The 16,125-nt window shown below is 39.8% G+C and overlaps 1 long non-coding RNA gene across 1 annotated transcript; it reads right to left on the reverse strand.

Moving 5' to 3' along the window:
- Nucleotides 1–7,536: 7,536 nt before the first annotated feature.
- LOC123611478 lies at nucleotides 7,537–15,513 on the reverse strand. The gene is made up of 2 exons (XR_006718687.1): nucleotides 15,470–15,513; nucleotides 7,537–7,705 (listed from the first exon to the last, which is right to left on the reverse strand). It is a non-coding gene; the product is annotated as an uncharacterized LOC123611478 (long non-coding RNA).
- Nucleotides 15,514–16,125: the final 612 nt, after the last annotated feature.

Genomic DNA, 16,125 nt, shown 5'->3' on the forward strand with positions numbered 1-16,125 from the left:
GACTTTGTAACCTAATATAATGAATTCTGTGCTTTTGGTTGGGCAGCTCTCTGCTGGTCTGATTCCTGTGGTTGCATTCAACCGGGGGGTGGGCAGATGGCTGAGCTCAGCTGGGAGGCCACTGGGGGTTTTCAGCTGAGGACGGCTACAATTAGATGGACACTTTAGCAAGATGGCAGGCTAAAGGGGAAAGGGGGGATACAGAAAAATCAGTTTGGAGGCTAAGGCAGTGACCCTGGTGAGACATCAGTGGAGGTAACGGTTAAGAGGCTTTGCTTCTGCAGTAAATGTGGGGTGTAGCAGAAAGAAAAAGGACAAGGTTGACTCCAAGGTTTCGGTCCTAAGTAAGTGGAAGGATGAACAGCCCACAGACTTAGCTGAAAATCCTCTGGAGGAGCAGGTAGTGGGGAAGATCAAGAACTTGGTCTTGTACTGTTACATTTGAATTGTCCATGAAACATCTAAATGGGAATCTTGAGTAGCTGCTGGATCTGTGGGTCTAGGGCCTAGAGGAAAGCTTGGGCTGGAGGTATTCACTGGAGTCATCCAGTATATGAAAGGCATATTAAGGCCGTGGGACCGGATATAACACCCTGGGGGTGAAAGCAGAGAGGTCTGAGATCGGAGCCGAGAGGTCAGAGAGGTGAGAAGGCCAGAGGGGTAAAAGAAAAGCCAACAGAGGATGGTACCCTAGAAACCAAGTGAGGAAATAGTGTTAAGGAAGAGAGTGATCAATTGTGGCAGGTGCTGCTGATAGGTCAAGCCGGGCAAGTACGGAAAAGTGACTTCGAAAGTTTTATTTACTGGTTTCTTTGTGACACTGGAAAGGAACATAAAATGGGGTGGAAAGTGCTATAAAAGTTGGTATTTATATGAGACTAATACTATGCATAAAGAAGAAAAAGAAAGCCTAGTGGTATCTTCAGTGGGGGGCACAGCAGCATTTATTCTTTGGGCAGATAAAATAATTCTATTTGAGAGCTTTATATTTCTCTTAACTCAGAATTTTCCAAGGTCTAGTTTTTAACTGCAAACTTAACTTTGAGATATTTCTGCGGGTTCTCACGATCAAGGATATTTTAAGTCACTCCTATGTTGTGCTGCATATTCTGGGGATGAGTGGGTTGGCAGGGAGAGACAGTTAATGTATTCTTGCTTAACTGGTTAAATATGCTATTTTAGGGGCGTCTAGGTGGCTTCAGTCGGTTAAGCTTCCAACTTTGGCTCAGGTCACAATCTCATGGTTCATAAGTTTGAGCCCCGTGTCGGGCCCTGTGCCAACAGCTCAGAGCCTGGAGCCTAGTTTCCATTCTGTGTCATCCTCTCTCTCTGCAACTCCCCAGCTCATGCTCTGTTTCTCTCTGTCTCTCAAAAGATAAATAAACGTTAAAAAAATTTTTTTAAATATGCTATTTTAATAAAATATTGAAACCCAAAAAAGATTTAGCAATTTGGAGGTCATTAGGGAGCTGGACAAGAGCAGTTTCAATGGTGTGGTATGATGAAACCCTTATTAGTTCAAGAGAGAATAGAAGGAGGTAAATTGGAGGCAGCCAGTATAAGCTACTCCTCTGAGGAATTTAGCTCAAGGGTATGATCACTGGAGTGAATGGCCAACATAGGGTGGAAAGACAAGACCGCTGGAGGAGAGGACGTCAGGGGATTGAGAAATCAGGTATTAGAAGCACTGCCCATGTGAATATTGAAATCACCAAGAATTACCCAAAGGGTAAGGCAATGGAGAAACTGACAGAGAGCCAAGCTAGCATCTTCAAAGAACAAAGGAGAGTAACTGGGGTCACAGGAAGACTGTGGTGAGTGGTGTTCTCATGACATGAGAGTCAGAGCTGGGTGTTTTTAGGGAGAGAAGCAGCAACAGAGAAATGGAAACAGCTTCAGTAATATGAGGGAGAAGAAAGGTTGAAAAAGCAGTGCCTCAGGGGAGAGACAGGTTTTAGTGATAATAAGAAAGTGAAAGATGAAACCAAGAGCTGGTCCTTTGAGAAGATAAACAAAAATAGGTAAGCCTTTTAGCCAGACTCATCAAGAAAAAAAGAGAGAAGTAAAACCAGAAATGAAAGAGAACAACTGACAACAGAGAAATACAAAGGATTATCAGAGACTACTATGAGAAATTATATGCCAAACATTAGACAATAAGAAGAGAAATTTCTAGGAACATACAATCTTTCAAACCTGAATCAGGAATAAAGAGAAAATCTGAACAGACCAACCACTAGTAACAACATTCAATCAGTAACCAAAAATTGACCAACAAACAAAAGTCAAAGACCGGATGGATTCACAGGTGAATTCTACCAAATACTAAGAGTCTATGCTTTCCTCCTTAAACTATTCCAAAAAATACAAAAAGAAGGAAAGCTCCCAAATACATTCTAATGACACCAGCATTACCTTGATACCAGAACTAGACAAACATTAAAAAAATTAAAGAAAAGAAAATTATAAGCCGATATCCCTGATGAGCACAGATGCAAAAATCCTCAACAAAATAGTAGCAAACCTCATTCAACAATACATCGAAAGGATCATTCACACCATAAAGTGGGGTTTATTCCAGAGATGCAAGTACAATTCAACATTCACAAATCAATCAATATGATACACCAAATTAATAAAATGGAAGGATAAAAACCATATGATAATCTCAATAGATGCAGAAAAGCATTGTCAAAATTCAATATCCCTTCGTGATAAAAATTCTCAGAATTTGTTTAGAGGGAGCAAACCTTAACATAATAAGGGCCATATAAGAAACACACTGCTAACATCAAGAGCTTTTCCTTTAAGATCAGGAGCAAGACAAGAATGTAGACTCTCCCTATTTTTACTCAGTGTAATATTGGAGGTCCTAGGCAAAGCAATCAAACAAAGAAAAAAAAAAGGGGGAATGAAAGGCATCCATATCGGTAAGGAAGAAGTTAAACTGTCACTATTTGCAGATAACATGATACTATATATAGAAAACTCTCAAGATGCCACCAAACAACTATGAGAACTCATAAATGAATTCAGTAAAGTTGCAGGTCACAACATTAATACACAGAAATTGGTTGTATTTCTACACACTAATAATGAAGTAGCAGAGAGAGAAATTAAGAAAATACTACCATGTACAACTGAACCAAAAAGAATGAAATATCCAGAAATAAACTTAACCAAGGTAGTGAAAGACCTGTACTCTGAAAACTATAAAACACTGATGAAAGAAACTGAAGACAACACAAAAAATGGAAAGATGTTCCATGTTTATGGACTGGTAGAATTAATATTGCTAAAATGCCCATACTATGCAAAGCAACCTACAGATTCAGTGCAATCGCTATCAAAATACTAAAAGCATTTTTCCCCCAAAAGCATTGTTCAAAGAACTAGAACAAATGATAGCAAAACCTTCATGGAAATACAAAAGACCCTAAATAGCTAAAGCAATCTTGAAAAGAACAAAGCTGGGGTGTCTGGGTGGCTCAGTTGGTTAAGCTCCTGACTGGCTCAGGTCATGATCTCGCAGTTTGTGAGTTTGAGCTTCGTGAGTTTGAGCCCTGCATCCAGTTCTGTGCAGACAGCTCAGAGTCTGGAGTCTGTGTCTCCCTCTCTCTGCCCCTCCCCCACTCACATTCTGTCTCTCTCTCTCTCTCTCTCTCTCTCTCTCTCTCTCTCAAAAATAAACAAACATAAAAAAAATAAAAGAAAAAATCTGGAGGTATCATACGCCCTGATTTCAAGGAATACTACAAAACTGAAATAATTAAAATACTATGGTGCTGGCACAAAATAGACACATAGATCAATGGAACAGAATAGAGAGTCCAGAAACGAACCCATGATTATATGGTCAATTAATCTTTGACAAAGGATTCTTTGGGATAAAATAATTCAAGTTACTCCTTTTAATATCTGTAGACTTAATAGTGATGTCATGTTGCTCATTCCTAAAGTTGGTAATTTGTGTCTATACTCTATTTTTCCTAATCAGTGTAGCTAAAGTTTATCAATTTTAATGACCTTCTTAAAGAAATGGCATTTGGGGGCGCCCGGGTGGCTCAGTCAGTTGAGTGTCCGACTTCAGCTCAGGTCATGATTTCTTGGTCTGTGAGTTCAAGCCCGGCGTCTGGCTCTGTGCTGAAAGCTCAGAGCCTGGAGCCTGCTTTGGATTCGGTGTCTCCTTCTCTCTCCCCCTCCCCCACTCATGCTCTGTCTGTCTCTCTCTCTCTCTCTCTCTCTCTCTGTCAAAAATAAATAAACATTAAAAAAAATTAAAAAAAAGAAAAGAAAAGATAGTCTCTTCAATAAATGGTATTGGGAAAACTGGACAGCTATATGCCAAAGAATGAAACTGGAGCATTTTCTTACACCATCCACAAAAGTAAATTCAAGATGGGTTACAGACCCAAATGTGAGACCTGAAATCATAAAACTCCTAGAAAAAAACATAGGCAGTAATTTCTTTGACATCAGTCATAGCAACATTTTTCTAGATATGTCTCCTCAGGCAAAGGAAACAAAAGCAAAAATGAACTATTGGGACTACATACACCATAAAAAGATTTTGCACAGCAAAGAAAGCCATCAACAAAACAAAAAGGCAACCTACTGAATGGGAGAGGGCATTTGCAAATGACATATCTACTAAGGGGTAAATACCTAAAATGTATAAACTTACACAACTCAATACCAACAAATAATCTGATTAATAAATGGGCAGAAAAACAGAAAAGACATTTTCCCAAAGAAGACACACAGATGGCAAACAGACATATGAAAAGATGCTCAACATAACTAATCATCAGGGAAATGCAAATAAAAAATGATATATAAGCAATGAGATAAGATATCACCTTACACCTATCAGAATGGCTAGAATAGAAAGAGAAGAAATAAGTTGTGGTGAGGATGTGGAAGAAAAAGGATCCCCCATGCACTGTTGGTGGGAATATAAATTGGAGCAGCTACTGTGGAAAACAGTTTGGAGGGTCCTCAAAAAATTTAAAATAGAATTACCCTATGATGAATAGAATTCCACTAGTGGGTATTTGCCCAAAGACAATGAAAATACTAATTAAAAAAGATATAGGCACTCCCAACACGCCTGGGTGGTTCAGTTGGTTAAGCGCCGACTCTTGATTTAGGCTCAGGTCATGATCTCAGGGCTGTGAGATAGAGGCCTGGGTTGGAATCTGCACTGGGCATGGAGCCTGCTTAAGATCCTCTCTCCCCCTCTCTCTGCCCCTCCTCACTCTCTCTATTAAAAAAAAAAAAAAAGAAAGAAAAGATATATGCACCCTTATGTTTATAGCAGCATTATTTACAATAGCCAAGATAGGGAAGCAACCCAAGTGTCCACTGACAGATGAATGGATAAAGAAGCTGTGGTGTATATATACAGTAGCATATTACTTATCCGTAAAGAGGAATGAGATCTTGCCATTTGTTTTTGTTTTTTTTTAATTTTTTTTTCAACGTTTATTTATTTTTGGGACAGAGAGAGACAGAGCATGAACGGGGGAGGGGCACAGAGAGAGGGAGACACAGAATCGGAAGCAGGCTCCAGGCTCTGAGCCATCAGCCCAGAGCCCGACACGGGGCTCGAACTCACGGACCGCGAGATCGTGACCTGGCTGAAGTCGGACGCTTAACCGACTGCGCCACCCAGGCGCCCCGAGATCTTGCCATTTGTGACAACATGGATGGACCTGGAGGGTATTATGCGAAGTAAGTCAGACAGAGAAAGACAAATACTATGTGACTGCACCTGCATGTAAAATCTAAAAAATAAAATGAACTAATAAACATGCAAGCAAAAGGCAGAAACAGACTCATATAAATACACAGAACAAACTGATGATGGCGTAACTACCAGAGAGCACAGAAGAAGTTTCAGAAGTTGAGGAGGAGTGGGAGAGGAAGGAATAAAAGGGGATATAAAAAACTACTTGGGGTTCGGGGCACCTGGGAGGCTCAGTTGGTTATGCGTCCAACTTCAGCTCAGGTCATGATCTCACAGTCCATGAGTTCAATCAAGCCCCGCATCAGGCTCTGTGCCGACAGCTCAGAGCCTGGAACCTGCTTCGGATTCTGTGTCTCCCTCTCTCTCTGCCCCTCCCTCACTTGCACTCTGTCTCTGTCTCTCAAAAATAAATAAACATTAAAAAAATTTTTTTTTTAAATCCAAACAACCCAACTACTTGGGGTTAGATTTGAGAGAATGTGAGTTGACCTGGGAAGTCTGGGTTTTTTGTGTTTTCTGACCTAACTGGTACGACTCAGTGGTGCTGGCCAGGCTCTGAGTGTTGGGGCAGGGAGGGATGCTGGGCTGGTGTGGGCCTGCAGGATGCTGGAGCTGAGACCACAGGTCCCACTTGACCACTGAATTGTGGGAGGTCTTATATAGAATACTTGGGTCCCCGCCCACCTAGTCCATGTGTGTGGATCTGGCAGAGGGGTGATCTGAGCTGAGCTGGGAGCATCTGGGGCATTTTTGTAGTTAGATGCAGGTTTGAAGGCTGCAGGTGAAGACTGCACCAGAACCAAGAGTAACTCCTTTTACTTTGCATCCACCTTGGGACCCAGTAGCAGGGCTGCAGTGGAGCAGGAAAGACTCTAGCCCTCCTAAGCTTTATCAAGGGGTCTGTGTGTACTCACTCATAAGACCTCAGGTCCAGGCCATCTGTCCGACAGAAACTTAGCACTACAGCCTCAGAGCCATTAAGGGCTTTTTAAAGCAGAAGGTATGGGAATGACCCTAGTCCAGATCTTGTACCCTTAAGTTCTAAGCCCATCGTTAGAAAAGTTCTGAGTCCGTGTTGTTCAGTGAGGTGCTCAGAGTTCAGTGAGGAATTTCAGGCTACGCTAAGACTTCCATCTTATGACTGAGGGCAGCTCTAAGATTTTGTGCACTTAAAACCCCGAAAAATGTTTTAGAAGGGAGCTGGGATGAATAAAACATTTTCCCTTTCAAAAAAATCACCTCTTCCATTACTTATTTCTTCTGCATTTTGATAAACTTCTTGAAAATGAAACGCTTCTAATGAACTCCAAGGAGCTTTCTCAAATTACCTCCACAGGGGACCAGAACAAGATCAGAAACACAATTATTTTGATTTGAGTGCTTTCTTGAAGAGTTGAACAATAAGACAAATGGAACAACCATTAATGCATTTTCTTGTATTTTCCACTTCGTAGCAAATATAAAAGGGTGTTGGTTGTGGTCTTAAATAATAATATCCACCACTCTTTTTTTTAAAAAATTCAGTTTTATTTTACAGAATAAAATATACAGATCTTAAATGTGTAGTTTTATGAGTTTTGACAAATGTATACACTCATATAACCACACCCAAATCAATATATGCAACATTTCCATCACCGCTGAAAGCTTTCTTGTGCCCTTTCCCAGTCAATACCCCCAACAAGAGGCAAGCTATTTGGAGTTCTGTAGATTAATTTTGCCTGTCCTTGAACTTCATATAAACAGAATCATACAGTTAAGTACTCTTTTGTGTCTGGATTCTTTTGCTCCACACAGTATTTTGAGGCTCATTCATGTTGTTGCACGGATCAGTAGTTTGTTCCATTTTTTTTTTTTTTTTTTTTTTTTTTTTTTTTTTTTACTGCTGAGTAGCATTCCATTCTATGAATGTACCACTATGCTGGTGATGGACATCTGGGTCGTTTTCCACTTGGGCTGTTGTAAATACAAAAAATGCAGCTTTGAATATTCATCTATGTCTTTTTGTGCACATAAGTTTTCATTGCTCTTGGGAAAATACTTAGAAGCAAAACTGCTAAGTCATAGAGTGGATGTATATTTAACTTTTTCGATACTGCTTTCCTCTTCGGCTGCTCCGTCCTTCTTTCCCGCCAGCAACGTAGGAGAGTTCCAGGTCCTCTACATCTTTACTGAGACTTGGTGTTAACAGTCTCTGTAACCTGAGCTATTCTAGGGGTATGTAGAGGTGTTCTGTTATAATTTTAACTTGCATCTCTGAAGAGAAATGTTAGGATCGTTTTCATGTTTTAACTGCCTTTTTGTATGTCTTTTGTGAAATATCTTTTCAATTCTTTTGCCCAGTATCCAGCTCCTTAATTAAACTTTGTTGAGAATGTGGCCTAATCAGGCAGTATTCTGTTGACTGCTCATGTTCTTTAATAGAGAAGCTATATGCTGTATGGACAACGAGGCAGCAATGGCAGAAATAAACTGGTTAAGAGCATTAGATTTGGATCTTTCCGGTTTAAATTTCATAGGACAACCGTAGAAGCAACCATTTAATTTGTAAAACGCTCCATGTGCTATTTCAGTTCAGTTTTAGAACACAAATAACAATTACTCTCTAACCTCAGCATAAAATTAAGGTTGGGGGAAATAATCTAAAAGTAGTGCCACAGCCTAGGTAACATATTTTTTCCATACGGCATTATATTTTGAAACATAATTTTACTCAAGGACTATCCAAATTTGTGTCACGATGAACATATGCTAAAGGCTCACTTAAAAGTTTTGTTTTAGGGGCGCCTGGGTGGCTCAGTCGGTTAAGCATCCGACTTTGGCTCAGGTCATGATCTCACGGTCCGTGAGTTCAAGCCCTGTGTCAGGCTCTGTGCTGACAGCTCAGAGCCTGGAGCCTGTTTCAGATTCTGTGTCTCCCTCTCTTTCTGCCCCTCCCCTGTTCATGCTCTGTCTCTCTCTGTCTCAAAAATAAATAAACATTAAAAAAAAAAAAAGTTTTGTTTTACAAGTCAGCAAATTAAAAAATACAGCCATAAAGATGTCATTTCAGGGATCAAATGACCTCTAAGATCCTTTCCAATTCTAAGAGTTTATGACAAAGAAGTATGCATAACAGCAACTCTCGAAGTATTAACAATAATGAAGTTAGTCATTAATACTAATGGTGGACAATGATATAGGTTGATTAGGGGCACCTTGGTGGCTCAGTTGGTTAAGCGTCCGACTTCAGTTCAGGTCATGACCTCACAGCTTGTGGGTTTGAGCCCCACTCAGGCTCTGTGCTGACAGCTCAGAGCATGGAGCTGCTTCAGATTCTGTGTCTCCCTCTCTCTGCCCCTTGCCCTTGCTCTCTCCCTCAAAAATAAACATTAAAAAAATTTTTTTAAATAATATAGGCTGATTAATTCAATAACTATTCACAATCACTATTCCCTTTTTGTTCCTCTACTGTGAAAGCTGGAAAGCCAAATACTTCACCTCCTATTATTATTATTATTTTTGCTTCTGGAAGTGGCTCTGGGACATAATTCAGGCAACTGAGGAACAGACTAAAGACACCAGTGAGGGCACCCCATCCCAAGTAAAAGTATCTTCCCAAGTTTCTTTTTCTTGCTAAAGAAAACAACAACAATATCCTTTTGCCCCTCATTTTTCCCTAAGAACGTGAATATAAGACTAGAAAATATAGTAGCCATATTGGGACTATGAAGAAGAGGTATGAGAATGAGGCTTCATGCCAAAGACGTTGAGAGCGGAAAGAAGAGAGCTTGGCTCCCAAGGGTAACACTCGTCACTTACTAGCCCTAATCTTCCCACCCCTAGACTTTTTGTTTTGAGAGACAATAAACCACTATGTTTAAGACAGTGTAGTCGGGTGTTCTGGTATTGCCAGACAAATGTACTGTCGGCTGATTCATTAGTGTTTAAAAGAAGATCTCACTCTTAAATACAGAGAACAAACTGAGGGCTGCTGGAAGGGAGGTGGGTGGGGGGATGGGCTAATTGGCCAAGGGGCATTAAGGAGGGCACTTGTTGGGATGAGCACTGGGTGTTGTATGTAAGCGATGAATCATGGGAATCTACCCCCAAAACCAAGAGCATACTGTATACACTGCATGTTAGCCAACTTCACAATAAATTATATATAAAAAAATAAATTTTATTTAGGTAACATTCAATGCGATATTGGTTTCAGGAGTAGAAATCCATGATTCATCACTTACTGTATGTAATTATTTTTATATGTTGTTGGATTCAATTTGCACATTTTTTATAATTTGTGTCTATGTTTATCATAGATAATGATCTGTAGTTTACTTATGATGGTTTTATCTGGCTCTCTTTGCTGGGTAATAACAGATCTCATAAAATGAATTGGTCAATGATTTGGGCAATTTCTCAGTTCTTTCTCTGTTTTGGAAGTGTTTGTAAAGGACTGGTATTTTTTAAATTTTTTAATTAAATATTTCATAAATTTAAGGACAAAAAAATTAAATGAATTAACATATGTAAAGCTCTTAGAAGATATTTTGGCACCTAGTAAGTGTTATACAAGTTTTAATATTACTACTGACCGTATTTCAGCAAGTTTTTAATAGGGAATTCTGATTTGTCAAAAATATTATTAAAACGTATATAAATTACTGTTAATCAGGGTTTCTGAACCTCAATGGTATTGACATTTTAGACTCAATGATTCTTGTTGGGGGGGGGCTGTCCCATGAATTTTAGGATGTTTAGCAGCATCCATATCCCCTATGCAATAGATCCCAGCACGCCTATCAGTTGTGACAACCATAAATGTCTCCAGACATTGCCAAATGTCTCCTGGAGGGCAAAACCATTACCTGGCTGAGAACCACTGCTATAAATCTATCAAGGCTACAAAAGGAACTACATAAATTTATAGTTTAAAATATTAAGTAATTTTGAAGGGCGACTGGGTGGTTCAGTCGGTAAAGCATCCAACTTCCGCTCAGGTCATGATCTCCTGGACTGTGGGTCTGAGCCCCACGTCGGGCTTTGTGCTGACAGCTCAGAGCCTGGAGCCTACTTCGGATTCTGTGTCTCCTTCTCTTTCCGCCCCTCCCCTACTTGTTCTCTCTCTCTCAAAAAAAAATAAAACATTAAAAAAATTTTTTTAAATATTAAGTAATTTTGAAAATATAAGAAATGCTTACAAAATGTAAAGAATAGGAAACTGGGGCGCCTGGGTGGCGCAGTCGGTTAAGCGTCCGACTTCAGCCAGGTCACGATCTCGCGGTCCGTGAGTTCGAGCCCCGCGTCAGGCTCTGGGCTGATGGCTCAGAGCCTGGGGCCTGTTTCCGATTCTCTGTCTCCCTCTCTCTCTGCCCCTCCCCCGTTCATGCTCTGTCTCTGTCCCAAAAATAAATAAACGGAAAAAAAAAAAATTAAAAAAAAAAAAAAAAAGAATAGGAAACTATGCCAACAATCCTTTTTTGAACTGAGGTGTTTCAATATAATTTTGGACCTTTATACTTGGGTTCATTTTTTCCCGTTAAGTGTAGTGGCCAGTTAAAAATGTGTGATTCTCTTTGTCAAGCGTGTTTTAACTAGTAAAATAAGGCTTATGCTCAACACTATAGTTTCCAAAGATAATCATTGAAAGGGAAGGTAGAAGATCACTTAAATTCGACATAACAGAGGCCCCCATGATTCCTAAATTCTGATAGAACAGGCCTTATACACAGATGATCTATACCAGCAGTGTCCAACAGAACTTTCTTTCTTGTTGGAAATATTTTATTCTGGGATATCCAATATGGAAGCTATCATATACATGTGACTACTGAGCATCTGAAATGTGGCTGATGTGACTCAGGGACTGAATTTTAAATTTGAAGTAATTAAAATTTAAATATCTACATGTGGCTAGAGGCTACATTATTGGATAGCACAGACATATACCCTTCAAGAAATTATCTTAACTGTTATTTTCTTCCTTAGGAATGTCTTTTGTCTATGGCAGGCCCCCTTTTCTCTTTGCCCTATAAAGAAGGTTACAAGCAGGCAAATATGAGTGGATGTAAAGGACAGGTGTGAAGGCAAGGTAGGTATGCAAAGAAGTGGAAGCAATGTGAACAACTTACTTCAAAGGGACACCCCTTCTCTCCCCAGAAATGCTATGGAGCACAGACATAGCACATCTTGTTAAATAAAATAGAAATGGGTTTTCATAATCCACACAATAGATGGTCCTTCTAATCATTATATTGTATACCCTGCAAGTGAATGTGGTTTGTCCCTTCTACTTCTCAGGCATTATGCGTATCTTAGAAGGTTCATTACATTACACTTTACAAATCTGTTGAAGGGGCACCTGGGTGGCTTAGTTGGTTAAGTGTCTGACTTCAGCTCAGGTTACGACCTCACGGTTTGTGGGTTTGAGTCTCACATCAGGTTCTGTGCTGACAGCTCTGAGCCTGGAGCCTGCTTCAGATTCTGTGTCTCCCTCTGTCTCTGCCCCTCCCCCTCCCCCACTCACGCTCTGTCTCTCTGTCTCTCTGTCTCTCTGTCTCAGGAATAAACATCAAAAGAAAATTTTAAAAACCCACAAATCTGTTGTAAATCTAATATTCCCTAACAGACCCTGCAGTCTCTGAAGATAGGAAACTTATTTATATTTAAATTCTTTCTACCATGAAGGCAAAGCCTCATATATAGGAGAGAAGGAGTAAATCACAAATCTCTAATATAAGTATGTTATAAACACATAATTTCTATAAAGGTTTAGAAAAAGCAGAGCAGGGGTTAGTATAGCAGACATAATTTATAAGGAAGGTCTAAGAATCACCACTAAAGAGTTAGATGACAATTGTATTACATCAGCCACACAAAACCTGTTCTTTACTATGTATTTTTCAGATTTAAAAAGTCACATCCCAGGTGATCTGGCAAGAATTCTGATTATTTTATTACATACAATTTGGTACAAATAATGTAGTTGGACTTTTTACATAAGTCCCAATACATTTAGTTGATAGCTAGCTAACTCTTTAAAGGCTAGGATAAAATACAAATGGCATAGAACATTTCATCTGCACTGAAATAGTTCCAAAAGCTTTTAACTGAGATTTTCATCTGGGTAGTTTTTTCTAACTCTCCCCCCTGCCTGGTTTATACACACATACTTCTTTGAAAATCATTGTGGGACAGCCCACTGTTGCTGATGGGAATGTGCTTCTCAGATGTGTTGGGGTGGTTTTTAAAAAGTTGAAAACCCCTCTCCTAAAAACTCATGTTGGCAATTCTGCACAGGTTGTGGGTGCACACAAACATTCTAATTCCTACAAGAATCATCACTGAAAACAAGATAATTTTTTCAAGGCCATCCTCTAGGCACAGATCAGCAGTGACAACAGTGAACTATAATAATGGCTAACAGTTACTGATTGCCTGCTATGGTTCAGATACTGTTCTGGGCGGTTACCATGTATTATTTCATTTAATCTTCATAGCAACTGAATGAAGTATATAATATTGCTGTTCCCATTTTAGTTGAGCAGATAGGGACAGAGAAGTTAAGAATCTGGTGCAGTATCACACAGGTAGTAAACAATAGAGTCAAGATTCCAGGCCAGGCTGAGTGGCTCCAAAATTGCAATCCTTCTACCATTCCACACCACAGCTACACTTGCTCAGGGAAAGCTTGCTTGCAGCCAAGTTAGGAAAAGCAGGTCCTTTTCTGATCACTGACTCAGGTTTACTGAGTGCATGGACAAGAGAAGGCAGCAAGTTGATTATAACACTTACTACTCTGAAAGGCTATGAAGATGAAAATTGAGGGTTTAAAAAAAGGTACATTTTCCAAGCTATATGGGTATCTGGCAAAATCAAGTGGTCAAAAAATGCACCCCATATGCTTATCAACAAGTCAATAAAATATTCCTAGTGAGATGGAAAACCTAAAATTAAAGTGAGAGCTCAATATTTACAAAACCTTTTTTTTTCTTTCCTTTTTTGAGAAAGAGAGAGCATGAGCGGGGGAGAGGGGTAAAGGGAGAAGGAGAGAATCCCAAGCAGGCGCCATGTCCAGCACAGAGCCTGCCTGGAGGCTCACCTCAACCGTGAGATCATGACCTGAGCCAGTATCAATCAAGAGTTGGCTGCTCAACTGACTGAGCCACCCAGGCACCCCATACAACCTTCTCTTTCTTTTTAAAAAAAATTTTTTTAATGTTTATCTATTTTTTAGAGAGAAAGACAGACAGACAGAATGGGGGAGGGGTAGGAGGAGAGAGCAAGACACAGAATCCAAAGCAGACTCCAGGCTCTGAGCTGTCGGCACAGAGCCAACATGGGGCTCGAACCCAGCCCAGGAGATCATGACCTGAGCCGAAGTCGGACGCTTAAATGACTGAGCCACTCAGGTGCCCCTCTTTCTTTTTTTTTTAGATGTTTATTTTATTTTTGAGAGAGAGAGAACATGAGGGAGGGACACAGAGAGAGGGGGACAGAGGATCCAAAGTGAGCTCTGGGCTGACAGCAGAGAGCCTGATGCAGGGCTTGAACTCATGAACTGTGAGATCATGACCTGAGCCAAAGTCAGACACTTAACCAACTGAGCCACTCAGGCATCCTACAAAACCTTTTCTTATTATAGAATCTGGAAATCATGTTGACCCCATGATTAGAAATAAATGTGACAGGCAGGTCATTAAAGGCCTCATTACAACCCTTCACAAAAGCTCACAGTGCGACCAGTAACCTATGTTTACAACAATTAACTTTTTCTTACAAAATGTTTATTGAGAACAGTTAAGAAGAGTGCTCTACCCCGTAACTAAAAATACATTATTTTTTAAGTGCCACTTCTATTAAAGGAGCTTCCAAAATTGACTAAAACGAAGTCACAGTAGCGCTTAACTATTCTCAGAGTTTTACATGTATGCTAATTCATGTAGTCTTCAATTCTTGAAACAATCTAGTGAGGGAGGTATTATTGTTATTTACATTGTATAGGAGAAAACTAAGTAACTTTCTCAAGGTCACACAAGTGGAGGCGCTGGGATTCAAATTCAGGTATCCTGGCTCTAGAGTCCACTCTCAGCCATTAAGTGGAGCGTCAAAATGCAGAGAAGATATTTTTCCTGTCGGACATTATTTTGTTGAGCAAAACCTAACCGTGGCAGAAATGGAAATGACATAAAATGGCTGAAGAGGAACTCCTCTACAAAGATTTGTCATGTGTTTTGTTATATCAAAAGTTCAATGTAAAATATATTTAAATTTTATATTTAAAAATATTTGAGGGGCGCCTGGGTGGCGCAGTCGGTTAAGCGTCCGACTTCAGCCAGGTCACGATCTCGCGGTCCGTGAGTTCGAGCCCCGCGTCAGGCTCTGGGCTGATGGCTCAGAGCCTGGAGCCTGTTTCTGATTCTGTGTCTCCCTCTCTCTCTGCCCCTCCCCCGTTCATGCTCTGTCTCTCTCTGTCCCAAAAAAAATAAATAAACGTTGAAAAAAAAAATTAAAAAAAAATAAAAATAAAAAAAAAAAAATAAAAATATTTGAAATACATTTATACTTTAATTCCAATCTTCCTTATATTCAAACCAGCAGTATTTTTCCTCTAAACATATATGTTTTTAACTGGGTTTACTAAATTAACCATGGAAAATTTCTAACTTTCTTTTCAGAGCATTATCCTGAAAAGTTAGCTCTTGGCAATAACTTTAAAAAGCAGAAAAACAGGGGCACCTGAGTGGCTCAGTCTGTTTGAGCATCTGACTCTTGATTTTGGCTCAGGTCATGATCCCAGGGTCGTGGGATTGAGCCTTGCGTGTCAGGCTCCACGCTGAGCATGAAGCCTGCTTTAAGAATCTCTCTCTCTCCTTCTGCCTCCTCCCTGTTTGCATTTTCTCTCTCTCTCTCTCTCTCTCTGAAAGATAAAAAAAAAAGTGCTTCCCTGTTAAAAATTCTGCAGAAAACATTTTTAAAAAGTTACATTTATTATCAGATGTCTACTAAACTTCTGAAGGAACATTTAAGCTTTTTTTTTTCTCTGACCCTAAAGACTTCTACATCAGCTTCCGTTAAATAAAACAATTTTGAGCTTATTCCTTATGCCTAGAAGACTGCCAAGTGAATATTCAATAACTACGTCAATGAAATTTCGAACTGTGCAACTAACACGTAAATCAAAAGACTGTACACTAAGTGTGATCTACCATTTGAGGGGGTAGTTCTTACTCTCAATGAAAATGCTCCCATGTTACTAAATCACAACAGTCTACCTTACTGCGGTCTATATATGGTGATCACACACACACACATCCATACATGGATCAGCCTGCTTCTTCATGTTTCCTGGTGTAATTACACCCAAGTATATACATACTGAAATGCAAATGAAT

The sequence above is a fragment of the Leopardus geoffroyi genome, chromosome C2 (assembly GCF_018350155.1).
Source record: "Leopardus geoffroyi isolate Oge1 chromosome C2, O.geoffroyi_Oge1_pat1.0, whole genome shotgun sequence".
Lineage (NCBI taxonomy): Eukaryota > Metazoa > Chordata > Mammalia > Carnivora > Felidae > Leopardus > Leopardus geoffroyi.